At 34.2% G+C, this 20,813-nt stretch overlaps 1 non-coding gene across 1 annotated transcript; it reads right to left on the bottom strand.

Moving 5' to 3' along the window:
• Positions 1 to 19,862: 19,862 nt before the first annotated feature.
• LOC121213185 (small nucleolar RNA R71) lies at positions 19,863 to 19,969 on the bottom strand. The gene has a single exon (XR_005908554.1). It is a non-coding gene; the product is annotated as a small nucleolar RNA R71 (small nucleolar RNA).
• Positions 19,970 to 20,813: the final 844 nt, after the last annotated feature.

The raw sequence follows: 20,813 nt of genomic DNA, 5'->3' as shown, positions 1-20,813 counted from the left end.
AACAGTTAGATCTGAAGTACGAGCACCGACAAGGACATATACTATTTGTGTAATAGAGGATGCTTCTGCACCAGACATCATTATTGGTACTTTTTCTCTTCTAAATACTGACAGTATTGCTTTGCTTGATCCTAGTTCAACACATTCATACATATGCACAAACATAGTGTTTGTTAAAAATCTACTTGTCGAGTCCACTGAATTCATGGTTAAAGTTTCAAATCCCTTGGGCCAGTATGTGATGGAGGATAAAGTTTGTAAAAATTGCTCTTTAATGATACGAGTTTATTGTTTCTTGGCTGATTTGATGTTAAAGCCATTTGATGAATTTGATGTGATTCTGGGTATGAACTGGCTAACTCAGCGTGGCGAAGTGATAAATTGTAAACAAAAAAATATTGTGTTAAAGTGTCAAAGTGGTGAATTACTTCGTGTCGAATCTGATAAACTGGATGGGTTGTCTAATGTGATCTCAGATATATCAGCATAGAAATATACTAGAAAAGGGTATGATGCCTATCTTGCATATGTGTTGGACACTAAAGTATCTGAATCAAAGACTAAATCAGTGCCAGTTGTCTGTGAGTTTTCTGATGTGTTTTCAGAAGAATTACCTGGATTACTGCCAGTCAGAGAGGTGGAATTTTCTATAGACCTTGTTCCAGGGACAACACCGATATCTATAGCTCCCTATAGAATGGCCCCTACAGAATTAAAAGAGTTGAAAGCACAGTTGCAAGAATTGATTGATAGAGGTTTTGATTGCCCTAGCTCATCACCTTGGGGTGCACCAGTTTTATTTGTTAAGAAGAAAGATGGGTCGTTGAGATTGTGTATTGATTACAGATAGCTCAATAAGGTTACAATCAAGAACAAGTATCCATTGCCTCGTATTGATGACTTGTTTGATTAATTAAAAGGTGCCACTGTAATTTCAAAGATTGATCTCTGTTCTGGCTATTATCAATTACGAGTGAAAGACTCAGATGTATTGAAGACAGCCTTTAGAACCAGGTACGAGCACTATGAGTTTCATCTGATGCTGTTCGGTTTGACAAATACACCTGCAGTATTTATGGATCTGATGAATAGAATTTTCAGATCGTATTTAAATAGATTTGTGGTGGTATTTATTGATGATATTCAGGTATACTCCCGAGATAAAAATGAGCATGCTAATCATTTAAGAATTGTGCTACAAACTTTGCGTGAGAAATAATTGTATGCTAAATTTAGTAAATGTGAATTTTTGCTTCGGGAAGTGGGTTTTCTTGGACATATAGTATCTGCTGAAGGCATCAGAGTGAACCTGAATAAAATTTCAGCTATTGTTAACTGAAAACCAATGAAGAATGTGTTTGAAGTTAGAAGTTTTCTAGGGCTAGCAGGATATTTTCAGAGGTTTGTAAAAGGGTTTTCTATGATAGCTTCTCCAATTACTCGTTTGTTGCAGAAAGATGTAAAGTTTGAATGGACTAATAAATGTCAGCAAAGTTTTAATAGATTGAAAGCTTTATTGACTAAGCACCCGTGTTAGTTCAACCTGAATCGGGTAAAGAATTTGTAATTCACAGTGATGCATCATTGAATGGTTTAAGTTGTGTATGAATGCAATACGGTAAGGTGATAGCTTATGGTTCTAGACAGTTAAAGCCACATGAGAATAATTACCCGATACATGATTTAGAATTGGTTGCTATTGTGTTCGCATTGAAAATTATGCGACACTATCTGTTTGATGAAAAGTGTCATATATTTATTGATCACAAAAGTTTAAAGTGTTTGATGTCACAGAAAGACTTGAACTTGAGACAACGTAGGTGGCTTGAATTATTGAAATATTATGATCTGGTTATTGATTATCATTCGAGAAAAGCCAATGTGGTTGTAGATGCTCTGAATAGAAAATCTTTAGTTACTTTGCTAGCAATGAACACCTGATTGTCGTTATCTGATAATGGTTCAATCGTAGCTGAGTTAAAAGTTAGACTGATGTTTCTATAGCAGATTTTTAAAGCTCAGGAAAATGATGATAAATTTCGAGTTAAACAAGTACAATGTGGGTTGAATTTTGAGTCAAAATTTCAGATTAGGTCTAATGGTTGGCTATTATTCAGAGGCAGAATATGTGTTCTGAAGAATTCAGAACTAGTACAGAAGATTTTAAATGAAGCTCATAATGGTACTATGTTTGTTCATCCAGGCAGTAACAAAATGTACCATGATTTGAAAAATATGTACTAGTGGCCAGGAATGGAATATGATATTTCTGAATTTGTATCTAAATGCTTGATATGTCAGCAAGTTAAAATCGAACATTAGGTACCTTCAAGATTATTATAGCCAGTTACAATACCGAAATGGAAATGGGAAATAATTACCATGGACTTTGTATCGAGACTACCCTTATCTCTGAAAAAGAAAGATGTCATTTGGGTAATCGTCGACCGATTAACAAAGTCTGCATAATTTATTCCGACATGTATGGATTTCTCCCTAGATAGATTGGTTGAATTATATGTTTTTGAGAATGTCTGATTACATGGAGTGCAAGAGGCTCTAGGTACACAGCTACATTTCAGTACTGCATTTCATCCTCAGACTGATGGTTAATCCGAACGTGTGATACAGATTCTAGAAGAAATGCTTCAGTGCTGTGTGCTAGAATTTGAAGGAAATTGGGAAAATATTTGCCTTTAGTTGAATTTGCATACAATAATAGCTATCAAGCAAGTATTAAAATGGCACCGTATGAGGCTCTGTATGGTCGTAAACGTAGAACTCCATTGTACTGGACGAAACTCAGTGAGAAAAAGATACATGGAGTTGATTCAATCAGTTAGACTGAAGAAAAGCTGAAAGTGATTCGGGATAGTTTAAACGTAGCCTCTGATCGCCAAAAGTCTTATATTGATCTTAAATGAAATAAGATAGAATTTCAAGTCGGAGACAAAGTATTCTTAAAAGTATCGCCTTGGAAAAAAGTTCTTCGGTTTGGTTAAAAAAGGAAAATTGAGTCCACAGTTTATTGGACCATATAAGATTGTTGAATGAACCAGACCAGTTGCATACAGATTGGCATTACAACCAGAGCTTGACAGAATTCATAATGTTTTCCATGTGTCTATCTTGCAACGGCATCGGTTAGATCCTTTACATGTTATTTCTCCAACAAAAGTTGAAATTCAACCTGACATGACTTATAGTGAGGAACCGATCAAAATTTAGGCATGTAAGATGAAAGAGTTGAGAAATAAAAGGGTAGCTTTATTGAAAGTTCTATGGAAATGACATCGATTACAAGAAGCTACTTGAGAACTAGAGAAAACAATGAGCAAGCAATACTCGAACCTCTTTATCGGTAAGATTTTCAAGGACAAATTCTTTAAGGGGCAAGAGTTGTAATAGCCTATTTTTAGTGAAATCGGAATAGTGGTTTCGAGACCACAAATTTGAGTCAGAAAGAAATTTTATTTTAATATTATTACATGGTCTGCATTATAGTAGGAATAACATATGAAAATTTCATTAAGAAATTTTTTACCAATTACATGCTTAATTATGGAAATGACCAAATTGCATAAAATGAAAAGTTGAGTTCTAGTAGCTATAACTATCAAATAGCTATGTAATTCAAAATTTGAGGTCCTTATATGGAAATTAGACCATTAAATGGACTTAGTAGATATTTATGATGAATCATCCATGGAAAATTAAAAAAAGGACTAAATTGGAATTTGAAATAAATAAAGATGATAATTGCCTAATCTCATCTTATTTCATCATCTTCTTCCCCAACATTTCTATGGAAACCCTAGGAAAGAGAAAGAGAATCAAGCAAGCCTAATTGGGTAAGTAATCTTCTCCCTTTTTTAGTAATTTTCATATTTTCGAGCTCAGAATAACTTATTCTAGCTATTTTTGGGATCAATTTGAAAAGGTATCAAAGTATTAAAATTTTTCCATGGTTGAATATGCTGAAATTTTGAAATTTGTGGTATAAATTGAAAGGTTGTTGATAGATAAACAACTTTTGTAAAATGAATTTTCATGAAATTGTGATTTAAGGATTAAATTGTAAAGATGTAAAATTCGTGGAAAATATCTGATTTTTTTGAAATATATGGACTGTAAATGTTATATGTAAAAATAGGTTAGGCTTGGAATAAGGATTAAATTGCATGAATTTCATTTTCCAAGTCTAGGGACGAAATTGGAATTAATGAAAAGTATAGGGGCAAAATGGTACTTTTTCTTAAGATGTGAATTGGATTGATTTGAATGTGAAATGTAATAAATTGATGATTAAATTCATTTATATAGATCTAGAAAGACCAGGAAAAGAAAAGTTTTGGATTAGTATATTCTTATATACGAACAAGTATCCAGGTAAGTTCGTGTAACTAAATTGTGTATATTTATATGTTTAAATTGAATGTTATGTATGTGTATTGTATAATTGACATGTATGAAAATCAGTCACATATCCGATAATACTTGATAAGTATTAAGTCTCGATTGAATAAATGAAATTCAATGGATACATGATTCCCAAATTGGTTGTGGTCCTACATGTGTTGTGGACACACCATAGCTCGAAAGAGCATCCCGTTCTTTGCCCTCTTGAGCTTCCCGTTATATGGTTCTTGCAAAATTCCCGTTACAACTCTCCAGAGTGTCCTGATAGGTTTTGATCCTACATTTGTTGTGGACACATCACAAATATTATGAGCATCCCGATTATAGGCTCTTCGTGAACTTCTTATTAAATTGGCTCTTTGTGAGCTTCCCGATAGTGCTCGCTTGAATTTCCCGATGTATGACTATCCAAAGCTCCCGTTATATGGCTCTTTGTGAGCTTCTCGATATGGTTCTTTATGAACTTCTTGATTACGACTCTTATGAGCTTCCTGATATACAGCCCGAATAAGCTTCCCATTACATGGCTCACATGAGTTTCCTGTTATATGGCTCGAGAGAAGGCTTCTTGATTATGTGCTACTATGAGCACCCCGTATATGAATTGACGGATCATTGATATGTGCACCTTGTGTGTACTACCCGGGTATCCATCGATATTTCAATGATTCAACAAACAAAACTCATTATATTAGAAAATATAAGAATTAAATGAATTATATCTTGAATATCCCTGAAATACTTGGAAATGTTTGTATGATGAGCTCATCTCTAATTTCTTGATATTCATGTAAATTTTATGACTAACTAGTTTGATGAGAGCATGTGTCTAGGAAATTGGCCACAACGTTTTGGATGCATTTTTGTATATGTACTTTATTTAAATGAATACGATTTGTAAGTTAAATTCTTGTTATACGAACTTACTAAGCATTAAATGCTTACTCTGTCATTTTCTCTGTTTATAGCACTCAGAAGCTCGTAAAGGTTAGAGCGGGTTGGAGGAAGATCACACTATCCTATAGTTCACTTTGGTATAATTAACAAAATATTTTGGTTGTAACCAGCCATTTGAAATTCATAGTGTTATGCATATTTTGATGTAATTATAAAAGACTTTAACATATTTAATGTGTGATGAAATGGTTATATGGTGGAGGGTATATAAACCTATTAATGAATGATTTTGAATTAATATATTTGATAAAATTTGTCTATGAACATAAGTGTGAAATTTGTAAGTTTAAATACTTGAACATATTTGTTAGTATGACATGCATAAGATTGGTTTTGGTTTGGTTTTAATGTCTTGAATTGGCTAGTGAATGTATTCAAATGTTGTTGTAGGTTGATGATGAATTTGGGTGAGAAAAGTGACATTAAAAATGGCTTATTTTAGTCCACACAAGTAGACACACAGACGTGTGTCTCAGCCATGTCTGATACACGACCATGCATACAGGCGTGTGGTTTGGCCGTGTGTCCCCTGCATCTTAAAAATTGAGAAATAGAATGCTTAGAATTGGTTACACCGGCAAAGACACGGGCGTGTGTCTCAGCCATATAAAACACAAGGTCCAACCCACAGGCGTGTGTCTTGGCCATGTAAAACCTGTATTTAATTTTCAAAAATTAAATTCTCCACACGACCTAGCACACGAATGTGTGGCTGGCCATGTGACCCAAGTTAGAGAGTTACACGGGTAAGGACATGGGCTAGGACACAGCCGTGTGCCTCACATTGAATGCCCACACAGCCTAAGACACGGGTGCTCACATGGCCTACCCACATGGGCGTGTAACCCTTGTTTTTAAGAAAAATTTTGAAATCTTGCTAAAAATTCTCTAAGTTTTTGATATAGTCCCAATTTGTTTCTAACGCATAAGTTAGGCCTTGAGGGTCCATTTAAGAGACAAATTGATTGAATTATGATTTGTTTTGGTTATGAATAGTAAATGACATGAATTAACTGTAATGGGTTAGGGTGTTACACCCTTGTTGCTGCTTTCTTTAAGGATGTCGAAACATCTATTTTATGCTTTGTTCTTTAGTTCCAATATGTAGTTTGTTTTCTCTGAAGCTCAACATATTGAGTGTACAAGGAATCTCCGATCAAACTCTTTGTCAGCTTCATGAATTACTCATGCTTTTCCATTGGAACTTTAGCCTTTCTGCATAGAGCTGTCACATGATGAGGAAAGAAGGCCCTAACTTTTTGGTTATGAATGCATCGCTTCATATCCCAATGGATCCATCTTTCGACACATATCAGTTTGTTTTTTGCAAAATATCACACAACAAAATACTCGAAATGTATTTACATTAGAGACATTTAATGTAGGAGTAATTCTAGTACAAATTAGTTGCATCCGCATCTTAGCTACTGGGAACATTATTGCCTGATTAAAGTTAGTCGATAGCTCAGTATCCAAACTACAGTTTTGCCTCTTCCTTAAGTTAGATATTTTACAATGCCATCCATGTCTATGTTCCTAAATGTATTCAAATCAGTGTTATCTAGGAAATATTTTGCATAATATGGGACATTGTAAAAATCACATATCTCTCAAGGAGTAACTCGTACTTCCTTGCCTCTTATTGTAATGGTTTCCCATATTTCATCATACGGTCTCCTCAACTCTTGATCTTGAAAAGATACATAAAATTCTTGAACTACTAAAATTACTATGTTTTCTTTAGAATTGACACAATAGCGCTCCCAATGATGGTATCAAACCAATTTCCAAATCTAATTACAGAAAACCATTGATGGTTCAAATCCTCGTTCTTGAATTAAAGTTTTCCCTTTTAATTTGAGAAAGTATTTCTCAGCATTTGGATTTTGAAATTTTTGAGGATTTGAAACCACCGAAGTCTCATGCATGTTGGCTTTTCTAGTTTTTCTAGGAGGCATATTTTCTATAATGTTCAATAGCAAAACTAAAAACAACAGGCAATATTTTGAAAGTAATGGAGCAATAAATTTTAAGTTTTGGAACTCTTAACCTTAACTTTGGTGTCTTTGTTGCTTTCCCTCCAATGGTGGTGATGATTTCCCTTATGAACTTTTGACTTTTGCACCTACACCAAGTAGAATCCAATATAGGAAAAGAAGGTTTGTAATTTTAGGGATTTAATAGAGAAAGGGATTTTTGAAGTTTATGACGTTTGAGAGGGTTTTAAGAGATTTAGTGTAACACCCTTTACCCGTATTCAACACCAAAATAGGGTTACGGAGCATTACTGAATTTATAACACATATAGCCGTATTTTTCTCAAACCATTTATACAATTCTCATTCAATCTCCATCAATTTGTCCCTTATAATAGCCTACAAGGCCTTAAACATGCTTTAGGAGCAATTCAAGACTAAACCGATAACTTTTTAAACATTTGAAACACATAGAAATTTTTTCTTAAAACAGAGCACACACGCCTGTGTGGGCAAGCTGTGTGTCTCACACGGCCATTAGACACGCTCGTGTCACTGGCCATGTGAAAATAGGGGGTACATACTGACTTGGGTCACACGGCCAGCCACATGCCTGTGTGCCCAACAAAGTGGCCACACACGCCTGTATGCCAGGCCGTGTGCTAGGCCTTGCCAAACCTATAGGGTATACTGACTTATGCAACACAACCAAGTCACACCCCCGTGTGCTAGGTCATGTGCCAAATAGGGGGTATACTAACTTGTACCACACAGCCAGTCACACGCCCGTGTGTCAGACTGTGTGGGGCATACTGACTTCATTTTAATTACAACACCAGGGGACACATGGCCATATAGCATGACCGTGTGTCACACGCAGCCGAGACACACACCCGTTTCTCTGTCCATGTGGACAAAATTAGGCTATTTGCAAAGCCATTTTGCCACCCTATATTTACATACCTGCATAAGCATAAATTGCAACATTTTATAAATAATTAGGCAGCCAAACCACAACATTTCATACACATTTTATACCAATTCGACATTGTATTCAAATACCCAATTAATATCATGCATTTTCCATTCATATACCAACTACATACCAAGACAACATTTGCATACTTCCATTCCATCTACTACTTGCCAAAACATACTACATTTGAATACTTATACACAACCAAAACATTATACCAAGTGAAGCCAAATCACATGTAACACCCCTAACCCGTATCCGTCACCAAACTAGGGTTAAAAAGCATTACCAAACATATCAGAACATTTGCATACATTTCAAAAACATCATAGCATCATAGTCAAACATTAACATAAAGTCTGTTTCTTAGGTCAACAAGACCTTAAACATGCTTTAAAAAGAGGTCGGGACAAAACAAGCAGAAATAAAGTTTGTCAAAACTTAAACATTTTCTATGTCACAAAGGTCACATGCTCGTGTGTACAGGCCGTGTGCCTCACACAGCATTAAACACGCCCGTATGTCTAAGCCATGGCAAAACAGGGTATACATACCGAATTATCCACACACGGCCACAAGCACGCCCGTGTGCCAGGTCGTGTGAAAAATTTGGAGGCTACTGACTTGAATCACACGGCCGACAACATGCCCATGTACCAGCCCGTGTGCCACACACGACCAATAGACATGCCCGTGTGTCTAGGCCGTGTGAAAACTGTAGGTTATACTGACTTTCAATCGTAGGGTACCCCAAGGGACAGATGGCCATGTAACATAGCCGTGTGTCGCACACGGCTGAGACACACACCCGTATCTCTGTCCGTGTGGACAAAAATAGGCTATTTGCAAAGCCAAATTGCCACCTATTTTGGGCCATCCCTACAAGCATCAAAACCAAAACATTTTATACCAAAATTTCAACCAATTCACAACCAAAATATAAACCATTCATGCCATACCATTATCAACAAATTTCATCCTCAATATACAAACCAAAACATATCAAATCCTAAGCCAAAGTCATACCAAATATGAGTTTCATAACATTAATTCATTTATTCAATCTCATGCCATAAACTTAGCCATTTCCTCAAATAAGCACATACCACAACTTACCAAATTGACCAATTCACTTGGCCATTCATGAACATATCATATTGACCATAATGCATCACATAGTTTATAGCCATAATTCATTCTCATACACAACCAAATCCAAGCCATATCACATGGCTAGATATACACAATACAAAACATATTCAAAGTTCTCTAGCCTATATATGCCATACTTATATATATATTCATTTTCAAAAAGGTACCAAAACTAAGTTTGATAGTGTGGTGATGATCCTCGACGATCCTTGAGCTTCCAGTAGCTTCAATAATCCATAAAACAGTTGAAACACACACACAAAGTAAGCTTTCAAAAGCTTAGTAAGCCATATACAAATAAACACATTATGTAACACATTTCTAAACCATTTCATTCATGTAGTTCATGGCAAAATATAGCCACATATCTATAATTCTTATATAGCTCAATTATTCATAATTCAACTACATATGCACAACTCATTCTCAAATAACTCTTACATATTTCATATGTCCACATATATACATATGCTTACCTTTAATTCTCAATCTTAATATACATTTCAAACGTACCTGATTTGGATGTAAGTTCACATAGTCATTCATTTTCTTGGAATGCCCGTTCAACCGTTCAGAATCAAATAGGATATGCAGATAGCTCGGAAAGCTCGAACAATGCCAATGTCCCAGACGTGGTCTTACATGTAATCAAATATCCATGCCACTGTCCCAGACAGGGTCTTACACGATATCAAATACGATGTCGATGTCCCAGACATGGTTTTACATGTAAATCTCAAATCATTGCCAACGTCCCAAACGTGGTTTTACATGAAATCACATATCGAAAATCCTATGTCATTACATATGTATCCTAGCTATTCCTATGGTTCGTACAGGACTTTTTGGACATCGTCACATTGTTGGAACTTTCTCGGATTTCATATATTCAACTCTCATATTCATTCACCACAATTTAAATATCATATAAGCAATAATAATTCAATTTAACACATTTATTTGTATATCGACTTACCTCGTACGGATTCAAACGAACGAAATTGACTACTCGACGACCTTCTACTTTCCTCGGTTTAATTACGTTTTCTTTAGTTCTTGATCTAAACACATTCAAATTTGACTTATTCAATCTCACATTCATTCAAATCAATCCATATACACATATTTAGGGCATTTTACAAATTAGCCATCACATTTTCACATTTTAACACTTTAGTACCTAATTCATAAAATCACAAAATACACAAAATTTCTTTATACAAATGCTTGGCTGAATATTCCTTTAGTCTAACTAAGCCCATATATTTCATTTATTTCACATTTCAATCCCTCAAAAAATCATTTTCACAATTTAGCCCAAATTACTCAATATCATTAAAAATTCAAATACGAAACATGTTAACCCATCACATATCTTTCATTTTCCATTAACTAACATTTCAAAAATCACAAAATAAACAATGGCATAACTCAAAATCATCATCAAAATCAAAAATTGAAACATGGGCTTGATATATTTCTAAGCAACAATAACAAAAACGTAGAAATTATCAAAAACCAAATAAAAAACACATACTTAATTGATGCTTGAACTAGCCAAACCCTAACTATCTCTTTTTTTTTTCTTTCTTTTTCTTTGATTTTCAGCAAGGATGAATGAAAAATTGCCTAATTTCACGCTTTTTCTTTTTACTTTAATTAATAATTATTAACTAAATACCAATTTTGCCCTTAATGAAAACATTATCAAAACATTAACATTAGGCCATTTATGTCCATTAACCTTTTCAATGGGTTAAAAACAACATAAGGACCTTTGATTTAGAAAGCCATGGCAAATAAACATCTTTACAATATAGAAAGCCACTTTTACATATTATGCGATTAGGTCCTTTTTATCAAATTAAACACACAAACGATCAAATATTCATACGAAATTTTCACAAATATCAATTCACATATAATAAGCACGAAAAATAATATTAAAATATTTTTCTAACTCGAATTTGTGGTCTGAAACCACTATTCCAACTAGGGTCTAAACCGGGCAGTTACATCACATTGCTTTAACTTATACAACAACATGTACCAAAATCACTATCTCTAATAACCATAACTATGATCTTTATATCTAGCCTATATATGCCATATGTACAAATATCCATGAGTTCAAAGGTACCATTCAGCAACTAGATAGTGTGAAGTGTAACTCTGACTTATCCAAATTGAGCGAGCTACTGAACCTCTATAAAATATGTAAAAGAAACATAGTAAGCTTTATAGCTTAGTAAGCCCGTATAATTCAAAATTTAACTTACCATTTATACATAACCAAACAATTAAACAAAGTATATCAAATTCACTTGCCAAATGCCTATACACAAGCATTCATCAACAAGTTAGTCACATAAGTACATGTAATCATCCATTATCTCCATTTAATGCTCAATACATTGTATCATATCAAATTCACATATATCATGTACATCATTTGTAACATTTCACTCTCAATCATATAAACAATAAATTAATTTGATAACAGAATTCATCTATTTAAACAGTACTTCATCCATATAACAGTAATTCATCCGTGTAACATATAGCTTTTTCACATAACCAATAATAGAATTTATGGTCGTTGAACCTATTAGAATATCGAAGGATACTCAGGAGATATACATTACATATAAATCAGTAATTCGTCAATTCATTATCATTTTCGCTCTTTCGAGCCATGACCAGTAAGCTCCTCTAGAGCTGATGGACAGTAAGCTCTATTGAGCTAAAACGGTAAGCTTTTACAAGCTGAAAACAGTAAGCTCTTACGAGCTGATATATCGGTAAGCTCATACGAGCTGCAGTAAGTCCGTAACACTTGCAAGATCTCAACCTAAACGGTAACCTTAGTGACATATCACTCGTATCCTACGAATTCCTACGGTTCAAACGGGGCTCGATAACCATCAGACTATATCAATAAGGCATTCGAATTTCAAGTAGATCATTTATTCAATTACATACATTCATTTCAAATAATTACAAGTATTTAAGAGTTCGATTCTAATTATACAAACTTACCTCGAGTTGCTCAGATGGAAATTATCAACTATTCGTCCACTTTTCCTTTTCCCCAATCTAATCCCATTCTTGACTTATCTTGATCTATATAATATCAAAATCAGCTTATTTAATCAACTATTTATTCAATTTAGTCCAAAACACACATTAGGGCTATTTTACACATTTTCCCCTAAACTTTCATACTTTTACAAATTAGTCCCTATCACATAAAATTTCAAATTCATGCAATTAATCACAAATCCATGCTTAGCTGAATTTTAATGGAGTCCCTAACAGCCCATATCTTTTATTTATGCACAATTTTACACAATAATTTTACATTTTCACAATTTAATCCCTTTTTGACATTTTTGTCAAAAATCACTTTACAAAACTAGTAAATCTATCAATAAACCTTCATAATCTATCATCAATATCAATTTACTCAAACTTCAACAATGGCAACATGCTAAATCTTTAACAGTTTTGAAATTGAAGGTATGGGTTAGCTAGACTACGAAGCAATGATCTCAAAAACACAGAAATCATAAAAAACAGAGCAAAATTACACTTCCAAGCATGAGATTATGTTGGCCGAACCTTAACAACTCCTATGGCTTCTTTCTCTTTTTATTTTAGGTGAAGATGAAGTAAAAATGATGATATGCATGTTTTGTTTCATTAAATTAATCTTTAATAATTAATTTACTATATTATCCTTAAAATAAAACCATTAAAACATGCATAAATAATACCCATAAATATCCATTCACACTTCAAACGGTTTAATTACCATTTAAGGACCTCCACTTTAAAAACCATAGCTAATAAACACCTTTAGCTTATAGAACTAAACTTTTATTCTTTACACGATTTAGTCCTTTTTATCAAATTGACCATTTAAACAATAAAATTTCTTTACAAAACTTTCACATAATTAATTTATCATGTTTTAGACATTATTAAAATAATAAAATAAATATTTTGACTTCAGATTTATGGTCCCGAAACCACTGTTCCGATTTGACTAAAAATAGGATGTTACATTTAGTGTGTTAAAATAGTTAAGAGAGTAGATTAAAATGTTTTTAAGCTTTAATGGAAGGGTTTTGAGGTAAAAAATCGGGTAAAAATATGGTTTAAGCAGTCAGGTTGCGCAACAGAGTTGGGTCAACCCTGTAGAAAGTTACAGCGATGTCACGACTGAAAGGTTCCATGTTGTGACATCCATGGCAGTTTGTCATTATCGCAACATCGGCGTTTGATGTCACGACACACTTTGAAATTTTGAAAACCTGGGTGGTGTCCTCTATGTTGCGACATGGAGATGCTGTGTCGCGACATCAAAATGGCTTTCTTGAGTTTATCGATTATGGATGTGGTGTTATGACACAGTGGTTTTGTGTTGCAACACCAACTCAATTTTGAGCCAAATCTCCGCTCCCAAAGGGTTTCAGTTCCGTTAATATAAAATTAAAGTCTAAACTAAGCAATTGGTTAATTATACAATAATATAAATCAAATTAAAATTTAATTAGAACTTATTAAGTTTTAGTTCCATGTTCATCCGTTAATTCAAGTAATATGGACGAGGATGGTTTCCTTGGATTGTTTCTATCTATATTTGTCCAGCATTCGTTGTGCCACTCCACTTTCTTCTGCTTGTCCTGCTTTTTAATTACGTGCTTTCATCTTGCATTTATCATAGCAAATACCTTTCTCAAATGAAGCACTTATCTAGTGTTATCAAAATTTTGCAACTCAATAATCCCTTAAACCTCTTATATATTTTGGAGTTTAGACCTGTAGACCTTTAGGATTAGAATCCACTTGCTTGTCTCACTATCCCATGCAATATTGGTTTACTCGTCAAACACCACCAGACTCATACTGGCAAATACTTAAATACATTGAAGAAAATATCCCTTCCATTACATCTGTTGCATTAAAAATGGTTATACAAATTCCTCTTACCATGAAAATTTGACAGATTTCCCTTATTGAAATACTTACTTGCATTTCAAACGTTTCTGCTGGTTTTTCTTATCTTCAAAATTTTGTACATTCTCTTATTATCCTGTTTACATACATTCTCAGATGCGCCATAATCATCTTGTTATTCTACTTGGCACACAAGTCATACAATGATTTCCCTTTTTGTGTACTGATGGCTTTCTGGTTTACCGCAATGGCAGACTTCATACGTTGCCATAACCTAACTACGGACTTACACTGAATGATGCCATGTTTACAGTCATAGAGGACTTCATATGTTGTCATAACCCATCTATGGTCTTACACAATATGATATGTTTATTATCCTGGTGGACTTCAAATGTTGTCATAGCCAAACTTTGGTTTTACACAATATGATGTCATGTTTATTCTCCTGGCAAACTTCATATGTTGCCGAAGCTCAGGTATGGTCTTACACAACATGATTTCATGTTTTCCCACAGACCTTTGGTTCTGAAGAATCGGTAAACCTCTTCTAAGGTGTTACCCCAAAGGACCAGTCAATAACTATTGTCACGGTGTTGCTCCATAGAGTCTATACGCCATCATCACAGTGTCACTCTAACGAGCTGGTAGATACTATTCCATGATACTGCCAAACTCCTTTAAATCCCATAACAATCTGCCATTCCTCCAATTTTTCAATTATTCCTATCTTCATCTACCCCGTTAAGGTAAATTCATCTGTACTCAGCATATAATATACTCATGCATTTCACGTAAATCAAATTACTTAATACATAACATACAGTACACCACTTATATAAACATCATGACATAACCATTTGATACTAAAAAATCATACTTACAATTGTTCACATACTCGTACAGGGTTATGCATTCACCATTATCATACACAACAATAGATTTAAAAAACTTAGAACAAAACTAACATAAATCATTCAAGTAGCACATTTTCATCAATTAGAAAAAGGTAAAGTACAGAAACTCACCTAAACTCATTCATCCTTGTCAGGTTAGCTTTTTCAAATGCCAACACCTTCATCGTCCTAAGATTTAAGCACAACCATATATAGGCTAAATCGAAAGTATTCAAACTTTAAACCTAGAACCCATTATACAGAAACTTATTAGAAAATCTTTACTTTCACTTTCCCTCTAATCCACGAGTACAAAAAGAAAAAAAAGTTTATCGGCTTCTCAAACTCCTTATTTCCAGACTTCAAATCTCACGTCTATTGTGATGGAAAAATCTTGGTTTGAAAATAGATTTCTTGCACAACAAAAATTAAAATTTTAAAAATCGACCCAGTTTGTGATACTTATAGCAATAAACATTAACCAAATTCATACTTGTGTGTTCAGCTTAGCGGACCTTTACTGTTTCTGACTTACAACCAAATGATCTTCTTCACTATTCTCGTACCACGAAGTGCTTCGAGTGTGGGCTTGAACCAATTGAATTGAAACACAGAATTAGGTAAAGTTTTCTCTCCTTTTGGGTGGAAACGAAAATTCTCTCTTCTTAATAGAAATCGATAGATGGAAAAATATATGCGATAGTTGAAAACAAATTCTCTCTACTTTTTGGTAGAATAATAGCCTCTCAAATAAATGTGTTAATAGCTCTACCAGTGTCATCTATTTATCAGAAGATGAGGTAAAACCCTTGGTGAGTTGTAGTGGTTTATTTCAAATAGAAAAACAACATTCTAGTTATAATAGAATTAGGGTGGATGACACATCCTAGTATTCCTACTAGGGTTGTCGCCCCTTTCATGTCCATGAAGGGTTTTTTCGTTCTCTCTCACATCAAGTCCAATTACGAGTACTTCTTGGGCCTTTTTGACCCAATACTCTATAGTGTGATCCAACCTAATTCAATTTTTCTATTTCCCAAAAAACTATAATATTTATAGATAAAACAATTTTCCCACCCTTATTTACCCCCAACAAAATTTTGACGATTTTGCCCCTAGTAAAATTTTGAGAAAATATGTTCAATATGTCACAACTTAATATGTTCACTATAACCAAATGATTTGTTTTCATTTTCGGGCTTCAAAATAGTCCAAAAACAAAAACTCATTCTTCCAAGCATTTTTTAATTAATCTATATAGGATTACAAATGGATAATTTCCATTTCCATTTTCATTTCCATTTCCATTTTTGGAAACCTATATTAATTTCAAATGATTCCATTTCTCCATTTCAGAGAAAACCATAATTATTCATGAATGTTTCTCATTTCTCATTTCCTATTTACTAATTTTATTTCTATTTAAACACGCAATTCATTTATGGTTTTCACGAGTTAGTACAGGGACCGATTGGACATATGTAATTAAGGCTCAAATGGTTTATAATTACGTTCTAAACTTTTTCCTATTAATTATAAACTCATTTAGCACAAAGTCATTCCACTATAGTATCGAGACTGAGCTCTCCCTAATGACAAACCATTACAAAAGTAATTGCTCGGTGCTTGTCCAATGACCTTGTCATAAGTGCATTACCCTCATAACATATCCTTGATCTCTTTGAGATAATATCCATTCTCCCAATATAATCCCATTTTATCTCATGATAGCCACATCTTCCTTCATAAAAAGTCAATCACTATCAAATAGTGATCAAGTCATCCATCACAAAGACGAATGACTCATGGCCACGTTTCTTTTCATCAACCATGTAATGCCTATAAAAGGATATCATTTACCCATGTGTCTGGCCATGAATTCCACTATTGTGAATAATGCTACATACTAAAGAAGCCGTACACCTAATGCACCAGTTTTCAATTCCTTATGTGAACTCAGACTTTTACTTATATCAAAGTGTACGAGTCACACATATATAATCTGTCATCCACTCAGGATTTAGGTATGCCACACCATAAACGTCACAACTAAACAAATCCATAAATGGATTCAAAATCTATTCTGCTTGGGTCCAGTCCAATGTACCGTCAGTCTAATCTATCACATTTATGTCTCTATCTTTGGGGAATCATCTGTTTCAATGCACAAGACAAGGCATCTCCCCAATTGGACTTTATAGATGACATATTAGTCTTTCAATCGGTTTTTTCATTTCCAATTAGAGTAAGGACATGTTTAGGTTTATCTACTAATATAAGTTGTCTTTCTATATTACGATCTAGCCACGTAATACCGCTTAATAGTAGTTAAACATTAGACAACCAATGAGCAACATTTGCTTCCGTTTTGCTTTGCGTGCAAAAACCATGTGAGGACAATATACAAAGTATTAACGTAATTAATGAATAGTTTTATTACTAATCTGTTTGGAAAAATTACAAGTGTACATCAATGAAAATGCTACACTTAAGGCACCAGATCCAATAGTCCATGCAGAGCTCTCCTAAGTTTTCATTTGCTTCGAAACAACTAAAGAAGATGACATAAATGAGAAGGAAATTTGTAAACAAAATTGAGAAGAACTCCTTTAGAAAAAATTCCCCTCCTACACCTATATATATATATCCTCTATACACGGCATCAAGGACTCCATTCTAAACCATTTGCTGCTAATCATTACATTCCCCACTGAGGAATTAGTCAGTTCCAACTCAATTGAACCAAAATTACATCTCAACTAATTACTAATTGATAGCTCTTGAAAACAGTTATAATTCATACTTTTAAATTTAATCAATTGGTTCTACTTAAGTAAAATTAGCTTCATTTTACGTAATTGCATGACCATTTCTAGTCGATCGAATAGTGCATCTAAGAACTTGAGATGGTGAGTAGTTTATTGTATCTTCACTTTTAATTACTTGTGGAAAGGTCTTGTTATGGTTCAATGGTAGGTTTAAGGGAGAAGGATAGCAGAGGATGGAGGTTTTTTGAGGCATTATGAGAGGTTTCCATGGCATTGTTGGTGAAGAAAATGACAAACACCCTATCGACAATGAGAGCACTCAGCATTTGGTCCCCCACATACACGTGTAATGGAGAATATTCACCTCAAAATTAGGGAAAAGCAATCATTGGCTAACAGATTTTACCCTAGAAGACAACCCAAGTACAAAAGGCAATAAAAAGGGGAGAAAGAAATACAATAATTTTTCTAAGCTTGGACAAAGATCTCATTGTAGCAAGAAGGACAAGTTGAGCTGACTGTGAACTTTGGTGAAGACTAGGAACAAGACTCTAACTTGGGGGGATTGGAGTTTTGAAACCTAGATTTCTTCCTCTATATTTTGTTTTAATTCTTTTATTGTAAACTGATATTTTAGGATATTGATGATACGGAAACAACTTGAATTTGTGTAGCCTAGCCACGAGCTAATTTAGTACGGTTGCAGTTTGCTTTGGATGATATTCTAACTTCAATTAATGTTTATGGATTAATATGGTTCATATTACTGCTTTACCCAATGGTTGTTTTTGTTTAAATGCTTAAGAGAGCGTTGATGAACGCTCAATACGTCTTAAGGTAGCTTGACACTGACAGGATTAGGTTACCTGGACCGAAATCGGGCAATATAAGTAAAAGTTGAGTGAAATACTCGTGTAAAATCTAGACACAGAGCCTTACCTTATATGACTTAAAAGGTTGAGCTTTAGTTGTAGTTGCTCATCCCGAGCGTATAGATATATAGTGCTTTAGGGGTGAGTAACCCTAAGTCTTGCTTTTGAGAAAGGTAAACCAAATTAGTACCCAATCGAACAGTAAATTTTTTGTGCCGTTGTTGGGGATTAGCGATTGGTAAATTTAGTTTTTGCTATTGCAATTTTTATAGTTTTAGTTGCTAATTTGTTTGTTTCATGATCTCAACAGGTCTATTACAAGCTATATGCGTTGAAGCATTCCTACTAAAGGACTCTATCCCTTAGATCCAGAAATTAAAAAGACCTTGCTAAGAAGGAGTAAAGAACATAGAGCAATAAATAAAGACTATGACAATCCACCTATTATAAATGAGCAATTTAATCCAGGAGCTCCGAATGTTAATCATCATGTTGCTCAGATGTTTAATGATAGAGATAGGCTAATTCGAGAGTATGTAGTGCCTATCTTAGACAACCTGAATCCTGGAATAGTTAGGCCACAAATTCAAGCTCCTCATTTTGAACTAAAACATGTAATGTTTCAAGTGCTTCAATAAATTGGCCAGTTTGGTGGTTTGCGAACTGACAATCCCAGATTGCACTTGAGACTTTTTTTAGAGGTCTGCAATTCTTTTAAGCAACAAGATGTCCTTGAAGATGCCTTAAAACTTAAACTATTTCCCTATTCTTTAAGAGATAGTGTTAGAACATGGTTCGATGCCTTACCATCTGTAATAGTAGAATCATGGAATGATCTACGTCAAAGATTTCTACTACGATATAACCCAACCAATATGAATGTCAAACTAAGAAATGACATAACATCCTTAAAGCAACTAGAGGATGAAATACTATATAAAGCATGGGAAAGGTTCAAAGATTTTCTTAGGAAATGTCCTATGCATGGATTTCAGCATTGGACCCAAATGGAGATTTTCTACAATGGTTTGAATGCACATACACGAATGGTGGTTGATGCTTCAAGTAATGGAACTTCATTAGGTAAGTCCTATAATGAAGCCTACAAGATTTTGGAAAAAAATCGCCAATAATGATTATTAATACCCCACAACAGGAGCTAGAATTGGTAAGAGAGTGGTTGGATCGTTCAAACCTAATGATATTACCTCATTTACTACTTAGGTATCTTCTTTAGCCAACATGATAAAGATAATGCAAAATCCTAGTAAGATTAAAAAGCTAAAAGCAGCTAGGTTATCTCATTGTTATTGTGGTGAGGACCATGTATTTGAAATGTGTCCCTCGAACCCAGCATCTATCTACTATATGGGAAACTTTAATAGGAACAACAATCCTTATTCCAACACGTATAACCTTAGTTGGAAACAATACCCAAATTTTGGGTAGAACAATCAAGGAGCTAGAAATTCCAACACAGCTATTAGACCCAATGCCATGAATGTTCCACTTGGTTTCAACCAGCCTATACTACCTCAACAACGAGTTCAAAAAGGACAGACATCAGATTCTTCCTCATTTACTGAGCCTCTACTGAAGGAGTATATGGCTAAGTGTAACAGCCCGATTTTGGGCCTAGTTAGAATAGTGGTTTCAAGACCACGAATCCGACGTAGAAAAAATTTGTTTTTATTACATTTTCATGGTCTACAATTTTAAGAAATGATTTAGTGAAAATTTCATTCGAAAATTTTGACGTTCGAGCACTCAATTTAGTAAAAATGACTAAATTGTAAGGAGTGAAAAAGTTGAGTTCTACATTCTAGAGGCATCTG

Source organism: Gossypium hirsutum, chromosome A13 (genome assembly GCF_007990345.1).
Source record: "Gossypium hirsutum isolate 1008001.06 chromosome A13, Gossypium_hirsutum_v2.1, whole genome shotgun sequence".
NCBI classification, from domain to species: Eukaryota; Viridiplantae; Streptophyta; class Magnoliopsida; order Malvales; family Malvaceae; genus Gossypium; species Gossypium hirsutum.
The sequence above is the reverse complement of the archived record's forward strand: the minus strand, read 5'-3'. Positions and strand labels throughout refer to the sequence as shown.